Below are 13456 nucleotides of genomic sequence, written 5' to 3' on the forward strand. Positions count from 1 at the left end.
TCACCCAAAGTCCACAGTTTACATCGGGGTTCCCTCTTGGTTTCGTACATTCTCTGGGTTTGGAAAATGTAGAATGACATGTATCCACTACTAGAGTATCACACACAGTATTTTCATTGCCCTAAAAATCCTCTGTGCTCCACCTATTCAGCCCTCCCCAAGCTGAGCCCCTGAAAATTACTGATCTTTTTACTCTCTACATAGTTTTACCTTTTCCAGAATGTCGTATAGTTGGAATCATATAGTGTATAGCTTTTCAGATTGGCTTCTTTCACTCAGCAAAATTCATGTAAGTTTTCTCCTCATCTTTTCATGGCGTGGTAGCTCATTTCCTTTTAACATTGACTAATATTCTATTGTTTGGATGTACCACAATATATTTATGCATTCAATACTGAAGGACATCTTGGTTGCTTCCAAGTTTTGGCGATTATGAGTAAAGTTGTTGTAAATACCCACGCACAGGTTTTTGCACGATGTAAGTTTTCAGCTCCTTTGGGTAAATACCAAGGAGCACAATAATGGGATCGTATGGTAAGAGTAGGTTTAGTTTTCTAAGAAACCACCAAACTGTTTTCCAAAGTGGCTGTACCATTTTGAATTCCCACCAGCAATAAATGAGAGTTTCTGTTGCTACACATCCTCACCAGCATTTGGTGTTGTCAGCGTTCTGGATCTGGGCCATTCTAATACAATGCAGTGGTAACACATTGTTGTCTTAATTTGATTTTCCTGATGACATATGATATGGAACATATTTTCATATGCTTATTTTTCATCTGTATATCTTCTTTGATGAGGTGTCTGTTAAGGTCTTTGGCTCACTTAGGTTGTTTGTTTTCTTATTTTTTGAGTTTTTAAAGGTCCTTGTATATTTTGGGTAACAGTCTTTCTTTTATCAGGTATATCTTTTGCAAATATTTTCTCCCAGTCTGTGGCTTATCTTCTCATTCTCTTGACATTGTCTTCTGCAGAGCAGAAGTTTTTAACTCAAATGAAGTCTAGCTTCCCAATTTCACTTCGTCAATGTTCATAAAATAACTTGGTGGGATTTTTATTGAGATTGCATTGAATCTATAGATTAAGTTAGGAAGAACTGACAAATTGACAATAGTTATTTTATTTTGAAGAGTTTTTCAAATATAGAAATGTGTAGAGAGTAGTCCCCATGCATTCTGCCACCTAGCAGGAGATTATAAACATAAACATGTTTTTCTCTTTAGCTAAAATGTTTTGGACATAGAAAATTCCAAATCAAGCTGTAGTTCTGTTTGTGTCTTTCCAGATTCTTTTCTACTCCCTTGAGAAAGTCAAATAATATCTTAATATGTTATATACCTTCAGAGTACATGCTTTTGTATTTTTACCACATGTGTGTTTGTGCATTAGATAAGTTTATGTTTTTAATTTACAAAAATGTTATTATACTATATCAACCTGTCATTTGCTTCTTTCACTAAATATCACTTTCTAGACTTGCTGTATCACAATTCAATTTTATATTCGCCACTCTACAAACGTTTGAGTTGGGTTGTTTCTAATGTTTTAGATTACAAATAATGCTGTAATGCATATCCTTTTACATGTCCCTTATTATACATGTGTAAAATGCCCTTGAAGGATTTTATGCTTGTGCATTTTCACCTCTATTAGACATTGCAAAATTGTTTTCCAAAGTTGTTTTACCAATACATCAGTTCATCAGCCCTAATACATGAAAATTCTTGTCTCCTTTGCACCAATCTTGATATTGTCAATATTGTCAGCCTTTTTTTTCTAATCTGATACATTTGACATATCTCATTGTTTTAATTTGCATATCTTTACTATTAAGATTTTTAAAAATATTTTATGGCCTTTTTGTATTTCTTCCTAGTGGAATCACCTATTTACCATCCTTATCCATTTTATTACTTAGTTGCTCATCTTTCATATTAATTTATAAATTAGTAAAATTATTTTAAAATTTCATGTTAATTTATATAAATTAAAAATATTTTGCTGTTACATATTCAACCATTGCATTCTCCTAGTCAATTACTTTGTTTCCAGCATATTTTGTCACACACATTTTTACATTTTAATGTTGTCAACTTTATTTTGTTTTTTCTTAATAGCATATGGTCTTGGGTTTTATCTAATAAATTATTTCCTCCTATAAATAAAAACATCTAGTATATTTTCTTATAGCTTTGAAGTATATTTCCATTAAAATCCTTTATTATCTGGAATATATTTTTGTGAATGGGTAGTATTAAGGATCTATTTTTTGTTGTAATTGTAATGCAATTATTCCAGTACCAAGCATAAAATAGTTTCTGTTTTCTTCACTGATTTATAATATCCCCTCTATTGTATAACAGTTTTCCACTTTTGCTTGGGGATATATCTGAGCTCTCAGTTCTGTTCCATTGACTTATTTGCTTATATGCACACCGTTGTTTTTCATCTTCTTCCTTAAATACTATGTGTAATGGATGTTATGGTATGCCTCTTGCTGCAAATCTCCTTTTAAGACTGAAGCACTTATTTCTCTACCTGCTGGGAGTGCTGTGAATCCTTTTCCAGATTCCATCAGCTGAAGAGGCTTGTAGCTAAGCACAAATATTTATTGGAGCAGCCAACATTCAATAACGTGGATACAAATATCTAGCCCCCCTCCCCAGAACTTGAGACAAATATAGAAGGCCATTTTAGCTTCAGAGCTCCCGTGGGGTTGGCTGGGGCCATTGTTAAGACTGCAAATTCTCTAGTCCAATCCTTCCCATTCCACAGCTGGTAATCCCAATAGCACTTCCTAATAAAATGCCTACATGCTAACCTCTGATTCAGAATCTGCCATCTAGGGAAGGCAGCCCATGACTCAATGCAGATTAACTGGCGGCCTGCCAGTTTGTAAACTCTTGTACAAACGTTTCCATATACATGGACTTTTGTATCCTATATTTCTAAGTGGTAAGCTATCTTTTCTTGAGAAGATCTGTAGGTATAGCATAATAGGGAATTAGGCCCTATATGTAATTTCAGAAATACCACAAAAGAGTATTTTGAAAAAATCTATTATGAAAACATATACACTTCACATTTTTTGGAAAATTTTGACAAACATTTAGATCTAGTATGTATTAGACCTTACATGTGATTCCAGAGATCAAATAAAAAGGCTTGGCAGACTGGATTTGGAGACTGCGCTTGAAGGCTCAATTTTATTTCACTTATCAACGGATTGTCTATTTTTGTTTCATTTTTAATCATTTCTTCTAGAACACACATTCATATTTTGAAATCTTTGGGAAATATTTTGATATCTTTATGTTTTATTTCTTCCTCTTCATTTTACCTCTATATTTTCCCCAGTAAATCAGGCAGCAAATTCTATCCTCCCTTGCTACAGGGCAGAAAGCAATGAATACACTTTAGTTTTTAGCTTTTGTTTCCAAAAGGTCTAGTGGTAGGCTTAAACAAAGTGGTTTGAAGAAACATGTAAAAAGAAAGATTTCACTCAGACTACAAGTAAATTCCCACAGGCTAGGGGAATAGAACAACATGGAAATATATGTAGGTTGGGAAAGAGCAAGGGAGCTGTGCCATGCTTTCCAGCTCTACCACCTGGGAGGCAAGGCACCAAGATAGAAATGATGTTCTGGTAGATTATGCAAATGGGACTACAAGCAGATGTCTGTCCCCCAGGAATAGCTCAGAAGCTATGGAGAACCACTAGATCTCACAGGACCATACAGGCAGGGGCAATGAAATTTCACTGTCAACTCTGTGCTTGAGAACAGATGCCCTGTCCCTAGTCCATGTCTTGGCACTAAATTAGACCCTATTTCTATAGCATCAGGAAGGAAGAGTTTTCGTATTTTGCAAGCCAGAATTTGTCAACAGAGATTTATGTCTGCAACAAACGTGTAATATTTTGTTTTCCTGTCTATTATTTGCCTTTTGTTCAAATACTGCTTCTTTCACTATTTCATAATCCTTTTTCAGGACCCTCTTGGGGGTCAAAATGAGAAAAGGATTTATGCAGAAAATAGGACCTGGAACAGAGAAATAGAAGCAATAAACTAGTTTTCTTCTCAAAAACATTTTTTGGCCTCAGTCTTCAGCTGCAAAATGATATTTCATCTGTAACGGTGGTAAGGGCTATTGGTAATTATTCACAGACTTGATGCCCAGCTTTCATTCATTATCTAGTCTTTTCCACTGAGGCATATCCCTCAGAGATTGCTGAATTTATAATCCAAGGAACAGATCTATTATGATGGATATCACTTGTTCATCCTCTTGACCTTGCATCTCATACTCCAAGTGTCAACTTAAATGTCAATTTCACAGTTAAATTTACCTATTTCCAATTTCCTACTCCAAATAAATAGTTTTGATTCTTCAGTTAGATATTCTCACAGAACATAGCAGTCTATTGTGCACTTATCATAATAATAGTTAAATATTTTATGTAATTCTTTGTTTAACAGTATCCCTCCTCCCACTTAGAATGTAAGCTGATGTTCAAAGAGTTACTTCCAGAGTACTTAGTACAGTGTTTGACACATAAAATGTATTTAATACATATTGCTTGAGTGAGCATGTGAGTGAATAAACTTCATTTTATTGTTTCCGTTCTTCCCAATAATATACACACACACACACACACACACACACACACACACATTTGTGTGCATATGGATATACACATGCCTATAGTCCATGAACACATGACGTTTTTAATAGCTGTCATTTTATAACGGATAGAAAAAATTCAGGTGGTAATTCATATGAGAATAGAGTAGAGTGAAAAACTGCAAATTGAATAAAGGATTTTAAAAAAAATTTATTTATTCATTTATTTATTTTTGGCTGTGTTGGGTCTTCGTTTCTGTGCGAGGGCTTTCCCCAGTTGTGGCAAGCGGGGGCCACTCTTCATCGCGGTGCGTGGGCCTCTCACTGTCGCGGCCTCTCCTGCTGCGGAGCACAGGCTCCAGACGCGCAGAGCTCAGTATTTGTGGCTCACGGGCCCAGCCGCTCCGCGGCACGCGGGATTCTCCCAGACCAGGGCTCGAACCCGTGTCCCCTGCATCGGCAGGCAGACTCTCAACCACTGCGCCACCAGGGAAGCCCTGAATAAAGGATTTTTTGCATCCATTTCTGCAGCCTCTGCTGTTGGATCAAGCTTGAAGAGTATTCAAATAATGCATATTCAGGGAGGTATATGTGACCAGATAAAAACCATGGTGTCATGAGCAATTCAAGGTTGTTATTCAGTTATACTTCTCTCCTGGGGTGCTCTTCATGTATTTGCACATCTGAGGGATATTTATTGGGCTCCATATTGGCTCTTTATGCCAAGAAAATCATTGAGAAAAAAGTAATTGTGTACCTTCAACACCCACAATGTGCTGGGTGGCAGAATCTGAACGCCAGAAAGCATTGTCAAATGAAGGAAAATGAATATGGCAAAAAAAAAAAAAAAAAAAAAGCAATTCCCAAAGTGTCCCAACCAACCCATTAAAAACTACTTGTATTTCACAGATCACATCAGTCAGTTATATTTGAAGGTTTTATAAACACAAGTCCCTTAAGACTTTGTGAAAGATAAAAGATGATCTCACTTTAGCCCACAGTACCTTGTTGCTCAGTGTAGTGGCTTCATTTTAGTCACTAATAAAAAAATATTATTCTAGATGTGAAACCCAGTAACAGACAGTTCATGTCTATATTGTGTGACCTGGATCAGAAACTCTATAATCATTCTGAAGATGTTGTTCTAGTAAATGTAAAATAATCATTAAGCTAACTTTTGTCATTTCTGTTTTATTTCTGTTTCTGATGCACAAGACTAAGAAACAACTTTTTTTTGTTTTGTTTAATGTTCTGTATATTGTGTTCACTTTTGCCCAACATTTTTTTTTAACATCTTTATTGGAGTGTAATTGCTTTACAATGGTGTGTTAGTTTCTGCTGTATAACAAAATGAATCAGCTATACGTATACATATATCCCTGTACCTGCTCCCTCTTACATCTCCTTCCCACTCTCCCTATCCCACCCCTCTAGGTGGTCACAAAGCACCGAGCTGATCTCCCTGTGCTATGCAGCTGCTTCCCACTAGCTATCTATTTTACATTTGGTAGTGTATATATGTCCATGCCACTCTCTCACTTCGTCCCATCTTACCCTTCCTCCTCCCCATGTCCTCAAGTCCATTCTCTACGTCTGCATCTTTATTCCTGTCCTGCCCCTAGGTTCATCAGAACCATTTTTTTTTTTTTAGGTTCCATATATGTGTTAGCATACTGTATTTGTTTTTCCCTTTCTGAGTTACTTCACTCTGTATGACAGACTCTAGGTCCATCCACCTCACTACAAATAACTCAATTTTGTTTCTTTTTATGGCTGAGTAATATTCCATTGTATATATGTGCCACCTCTTCTTTATCCATAAGAAACAGCTTTTAAAAGGCACTCATCTTGCCCTATATTTTGATATATTTTGTTTAAATCTTTTATTTATTGCTTATATTAGGGAAATAGTATAACAATAGTGTTTAATTTGATTATGTAATTTAAAATATATTTAATGTGCTATAAAAATGTTTTCATCATTGCAAATAATGTTATTCAGGCCTACTAATAAGTGCCAATGTGTAAACAGAATATAAGTATACATAGATATTATTAAGGATACTCGATACTTTATCCATATTTCATATTTTTTTTATAATAGAGACGTGGATATAAATGTGTACCTCTTTCTAATGTTCTTCACTTGGGGTTATTTATAAGGACATCTCAATGGGTGTTACACTGTTACATTGCTGGAGAAGTGCTTATTTTATTTAGTGTGAATTCTTCTTTTTAGGTAAGTGTGTAGATGAATCAGGCTGCTGTGTACTCTGAGAAACTTCCCAGAAACCTACAGGCAGTGCTACATTAAAGCTGGAAAAAAAAATCAAACCTCAAGCATTCTTATTAAATTACAGTTTTGGTTAATACCCACTGAGAGATAGGTCAGAAATTCAACGAAAGAAATAAGGATGTTCTTAGAACTTTCATGAAGATAGAAAGGGATGGAGTAGGACAGAGATCTATATTGGGGGCAAAAAGACCTACCCAAATTTTGTTACTTCCATGTGTTAGAGTTGTCTAGAGAAATAGAGCCAATAAGGTATGAAGCTATTTATTATAAGGAATTGGCTTACAGGATTATGGAGGCTGAAATGTACCAGGATCTACAGTCAGCAAACAGGAGACACAGAGAGGAAATCATGTAGAAAAAGTCAAATCTTAGTTGCATAGAGAAGTGACAGGAAACCTAAAGTCAGCTACTCTCTTTTGAGTCACTTGGCCTTATTCCTTTATAAACATGATGTACAGCTTTCACCTCCACCAAAACCTCTACCATAATTATGAGATATTTTACTGTTCATGTAACTCCTCGTGGATCTGTTTTATGTCAGCAGTGTTCTCACTGAGTCCACTATAGCCACGTATTCCCAGGGACACATCCTGGGAACTTCAGGGCCTGGAAAAACCCCACCTCAGAAACACCTAACAGTATTTACTCTGAACACCAGACCCATCAATCCAAGGTTGTCATCATCTTGTTTGCAACGCTTCTGCTCTGTGTTCTCACGGAGATTTCCAGTCTTTTGATAATTCATCAGTCTATATGTCTCTTCTTGATATCTTTTTCCTAAACCTACTAGAACCACAAGCTTGGTTGTCTCAACTATTTTCTCCCCAGTAGCCCCCATTTTATAGCACACTTATCTTACTAACATATATGCCAGGAAAAAAAAGAAAAAACGAAAACAAACAAAACTCTGCTCTGAACACCAAACATCTTATCAGATTGCTGTCTACTATTGGAGAAAAAAAAATTAAAGCATCATGATTATAAGCACACTAAATCCATAGTCTCCAAAATTACCATAATTCTCTGTGCATTCATCAATCTTTTGACTTATTCTTGATCAGCTTGAGCCCCCATGTTTTCTAACGCCTATTCTAAGTCTTCATCTCTGAGCCAGCTAATAAGGATCATCCTCTCTCTGTACTATGATTCCACAGGAAATATTTAGTCAGTAAAGATTCAGGAGATTTTATGGAACACATGGTACCTTCAAAGACTGAAAAAAACAGATGCGCAAGGAGATGCCATAAATTTCAATCATTTGCCAATTCCTCTACTTCTCTTCTAATGAAACACACTCAGGAACACCCTTAAAGCATTATTGAACTAAGATCATGTTTCTGTATATGGATTTCAAATTACATAACTCCCAAATAAGAGTAAGGAAGTCGAATAAACATTTTATTATTTTTTGATTTATGACAGCTTTGTTGGTTTCTTAAAAAAATCCTGTATGAAATTATTTCAATAATTTTACTACTTTGGTGCTCTTGTTTTGCTGGAATCTGTTCAGATGTTTAATTTACCTGTTGAGTAGTACAGAACTGAACACCAGAAACACCCACATGCAAAAGGGGAAGGAAGTGTAAAGAAAAGTATTGAGAAATTTTGCAACTTTAATTCTTTGTACTGAGAAATCTTTTCCCATTCCTTAGTATTTTAAATAACTAATGAGTAGATTCCTTAGCACATCATGCTACACCTAAAAAATCCAAATTTCTATGGTTATTACATCAGATGGAGAAATGGAGCAATATAGACTTTTTAAGTCTTTCCCACCTTCACCCATGTTCACAGAAGGATGTAAATGTGTCCAAGAAACAGGACTTGTTTGTTTAATAGAGATATTCTAACTCAGTTGGCTGCAAAGGAATAAAAGAAAGTCATTTTGTAGATGTTTGTCCATTGAAAGCCACCCACATCAAAGACGTTCATTAAAGACTGGGTCAGTGGTAAGAGATTTAAATTTTTCTGATCAGTTCATTTTCAATTTTGATTTACTGTTAAATCGCCATTTTTTTTCCAGTAACGGGCTTAATGATATATAACTTAATTTACATTCTATAAAATTCACCCTCAAAGTTATACAATTCAGGAGTTTTTAGTATATTCACATTGTTGTGAGTGATGGAAGGTGGATAATGGCAGCTCCACACTTACATTCTTCCAGCTCATTAGCTTCTCTAGAACATATGACTACCCCTTCATAATAGCTCAAACAATTTTCCAAGATTGAGTCTTATTTGGCTATCTGGGGTCTAAATAAAACTGCAGTGGTTACACATTGCACTGAAAATTAAATGTAAACTTCTTTCTATGACCTATGAAACCATCTCTAAAAGATACGGCCACTCTCTCCCTTCCTCTCTGATCTTATAGCCTAATACTACGCCTGCCCATCCCTCTCCAGACATGCAGAGTTTCTGTCTGGTCTTAGAATATTCTGGTCTTTTTCCTACTCTGTAGTCTTTAGGATTCTATACTTGATCTTCCTTTGTTGAGAGTGTGACGTTATGAAAGATGTTAATAGTTGTTGTAGGAAGTATTTATTATTTAAGTGCTATCCCTTTCTTGTTTTATGCAGTTTTGGTATAGCTGTAAAACAAGATAATTTTTTGTCCTGGCCAAGAGGTAGGAATGTTAGCCTTAGCCAATCAGATTCTTTCTTCTGGAATTTTGTACTTTGATTGAATCTGTGTAAAGACGGACAGAGTTTACACTTACTTAGTACATGGGCTGTGATACTGAAGTAACTATTCACTAGTTTTTACAATTCCTAGAGATCACCTTATTTGCATTCTTTCTGAGACTTGGTTGTTCAGTAACATATTTGTTAGGGCTTCCATAACAAAGTACCACAGATTGGGAATCTTAAACAATATAAACTTATTTTCTCATAGTTCTGGAGGTTAGAAGTCCAAGATCAAGGGTTGGTTTGTTTTTAGGCTTGTGGATGGCCTTCTGTCTTCACATGGTCTTTCCTTTGTGCATGCCCGTGTCCAATCTCCTCTTATAAAGATGTCAGTCATATTGAATTAGGGTCTACCTATAAGATCTCACTTTTAATTTTTTTTATATTTTAACATCTTTATTGGGGTATAATTGCTTTACAATGGTGTGTTAGTTTCTGCTTTATAACAAAGTGAATCAGCTATACATATACATATGCTCCCATGTGTCTTCCCTCTTGCGTCTCCCTCCCTCCCACTCTCCCCATCCCACCCCTCCAGGCTGTCCCAAAGCCCCGAGCTAATATCCCTGTGCCTTGCGGCTGCTTCCCCCTAGCTATCTACCTTACTACGTTTGTTAGTGTGTATATGTCCATGACTCTCTCTCGCCATGTCAAAACTCACCCTTCCCCCTCCCCATATCCTCAAGTCCGTTCTCCAGTAGGTCTGCGCCTCTATTCCTGTCTTATCCCTAGGTTCTTCATGACATTTTTTCCCCTTAAATTCCATATATATGTGTTAGCATACGGTATTTGTCTTTTTCTTTCTGACTTACTTCACTCTGTATGACAGACTCTAGGTCTATCCATCTCATTACAAATAACTCAATTTCATTTCTTTTTAAGGCTGAGTAATATTCCATTGTGTATATGTGCCACATCTTCTTTATCCATTCGTCCGATGATGGGCGCTTAGGTTCTTTCCATCTCCGGGCTATTGTAAATAGAGGTGCAGTGAACATTTTGGTACATGACTCTTTTTGAATTTTGGTTTTCTCAGGGTATATGCCCAGTAGTGGGATTGCTGGGTCATATGGTAATTCTATTTGTAGTTTTTTAAGGAACCTCCATACTGTTCTCCATAGTGGCTGAACCAATTCACATTCCCACCAGCAGTGCAAGAGTGTCCCCTTTTCTCCACACCCTCTCCAGCATTTATTGTTTCTAGATTTTTTGATGATGGCCATTCTGACTGGTGTGAGATGATATCTCATTGTAGTTTTGATTTGCATTTCTCTAATGATTAATGATGTTGAGCATTCTTTCATGTGTTTGTTGGCATTCTGTATATCTTCTTTGGAGAAATGCCTGTTTAGGTCTTCTGCCCATTTTTGGATGGGGTTGTTTGTTTTTTTGTTATTGAGCTGCATGAGCTGCTTGTAGATTTTGGAGATTAATCCTTTGTCAGTTGCTTCATTTGCAAATGTTTTCTCCCATTCTGAGGGTTGTCTTTTGGTCTTGATTATGGTTTCCTTTGCTGTGCAAAAGCTTTGAAGTTTCATTAGGTCCCATTTGTTTATTTTTGTTTTTATTTCCATTACTCTAGGAGGTGGGTCAGAAAGGATCTTGCTGTGATTTATGTGATAGAGTGTTCTTCCTATGTTTTCCTCTAAGAGTTTGATAGTTTCTGGCCTTACATTTAGGTCTTTAATCCATTTTGAGCTTATTTTTGTGTATGGTGTTAGGGAGTGATCTAATCTCATACTTTTACATGTACCTGTCCAGTTTTCCCAGCACCATTTATTGAAGAGGCTGTCCTTTCTCCACTGTACATTCCTGCCTCCTTTATCAAAGATAAGGTGTCCATATGTGCGTGGGTTTATCTCTGGGCTTTCTATCCTGTTCCACTGATCTATCTTTCTGTTTTTGTGCCAGTACCATACTGTCTTGATTACTGTTGCTTTGTAGTATAGTCTGAAGTCAGGGAGCCTGATTCCTCCAGCTCCTTTTTTCGTTCTCAAGATTGCTTTGGCTATTCGGGGTCTTTTGTGTTTCCATACAAATTGTGAAATTTTTTGTTCTAGTTCTGTGAAAAATGCCAGTGGTAGTTTGAAAGGGATTGCATTGAATCTGTAGATTGCTTTGGGTAGTAGAGTCATTTTCACAATGTTGATTTTTCCCATCCAAGAACATGGTATATCTCTCCATCTATTTGTATCATCTTTAATTTCTTTCATCAGTGTCTTATAATTTTCTGCATACAGGTCTTTCTTATCCTTAGGTTTATTCCTAGCTATTTTATTCTTTTTGTTGCAGTGGTAAATGGGAGTGTTTTCTTGATTTCACTTTCAGATTTTTCATCATTAGTATATAGGAATGCCAGAGATTTCTGTGCATTAATTTTGTATCCTGCTACTTTACCAAATTCATTGATTAGCTCTAGTAGTTTTCTGGTAGCATCTTTAGGATTCTCTATGTATAGTATCATGTCATCTGCAAACAGTGACAGCTTTACTTCTTCTTGTCCGATTTGGATTCCTTTTATTTCCTTTTCTTCTCTGATTGCTGTGGCTAAAACTTCCAAAACTATGTTGAATAAGAGTGGTGAGAGTGGGCAACCTTGTCTTGTTCCTGATCTTAGTGGAAATGCTTTCAGTTTTTCACCATTGAGGTTGATGTTTGCTGTGGGCTTGTCATATATGACCTTTATTATGTTGAGGAAAGTTCCCTCTATGCCTACTTTCTGGAGGGTTTTTATCATAAATGGGTGTTGAATTTTGTTGAAAGCTTTCTCTGCATCTATTGAGATGATCATATGGTTTTTCTCCTTCAATTTGTTAATATGGTTTATCACATTGATAGATTTGCGTATATTGAAGAATCCTTGCATTCCTGGAATAAACCCCACTTGATCATGGTGTATGATCCTTTTAATGTGCTGTTGGATTCTGTTTGCTAGTATTTTGTTGAGGATTTTTGCATCTATGTTCATCAGTGATATTGGCCTGTAGTTTTCTTTCTTTGTGACATCCTTGTCTGGTTTTGGTATCAAGGTGATGGTGGCCTCGTAGAAGGAATTTGGGAGTGTTCCTCCCTCTGCTATATTTTGGAAGAGTTCGAGAAGGATAGGTGTTAGCTCTTCTCTAAACGTTTGATAGAATTCACCTGTGAAGCCATCTGGTCCTGGGCTTTTGTTTGTTGGAAGATTTTTAATCACAGTTTCAATTTCAGTGCTTGTGATTGGTCTGTTCATATTTTCTATTTCTTCCTGATTCAGTTTTGGCAGGTTGTGCATTTCTAAGAATTTGTCCATTTCTTCCATATTGTCCATTTTATTGGCATAGAGTTGCTTGTAGTAATCTCTCATGATTTTTTTAATTTCTGCAGTGTCAGTTGTTACTTCTCCTTTCTCATTTCTAATTCTATTGATTTGAGTCTTCTCCCTTTTTTTCTTGATGAGTCTGGCTAGTGGTTTATCTATTTTGTTTATCTTCTCAAAGAACCAGCTTTTAGTTTTATTGATCTTTGCTATCGTTTCCTTCATTTCTTTTTCATTTATTTGTGATCTGATTTTTATGATTTCTTTCCTTCTGCTAGCTTTGGGGCTTTTTTGTGCTTCATTCTCTAATTGCTTGAGGTGCAAGGTTAGGTTGTTTATTCGAGATGTTTCCTGCTTCTTAAGGTGGGCTTGTATTGCTATAAACTTCCCCCTTAGAACTGCTTTTGCTGCATCCCATAGGTTTTGGGTCGTTGTGTCTCCATTGTCATTTGTTTCTAGGTATTTTTTTATTTCCTCTTTGATTTCTTCAGTGATCACTTCATTATTAAGTAGTGTATTGTTTAGTCTCCATGTGTTTGTATATTTTACAGAT

This window comes from Phocoena sinus, chromosome 3 (assembly GCF_008692025.1).
Source record: "Phocoena sinus isolate mPhoSin1 chromosome 3, mPhoSin1.pri, whole genome shotgun sequence".
Lineage (NCBI taxonomy): Eukaryota > Metazoa > Chordata > Mammalia > Artiodactyla > Phocoenidae > Phocoena > Phocoena sinus.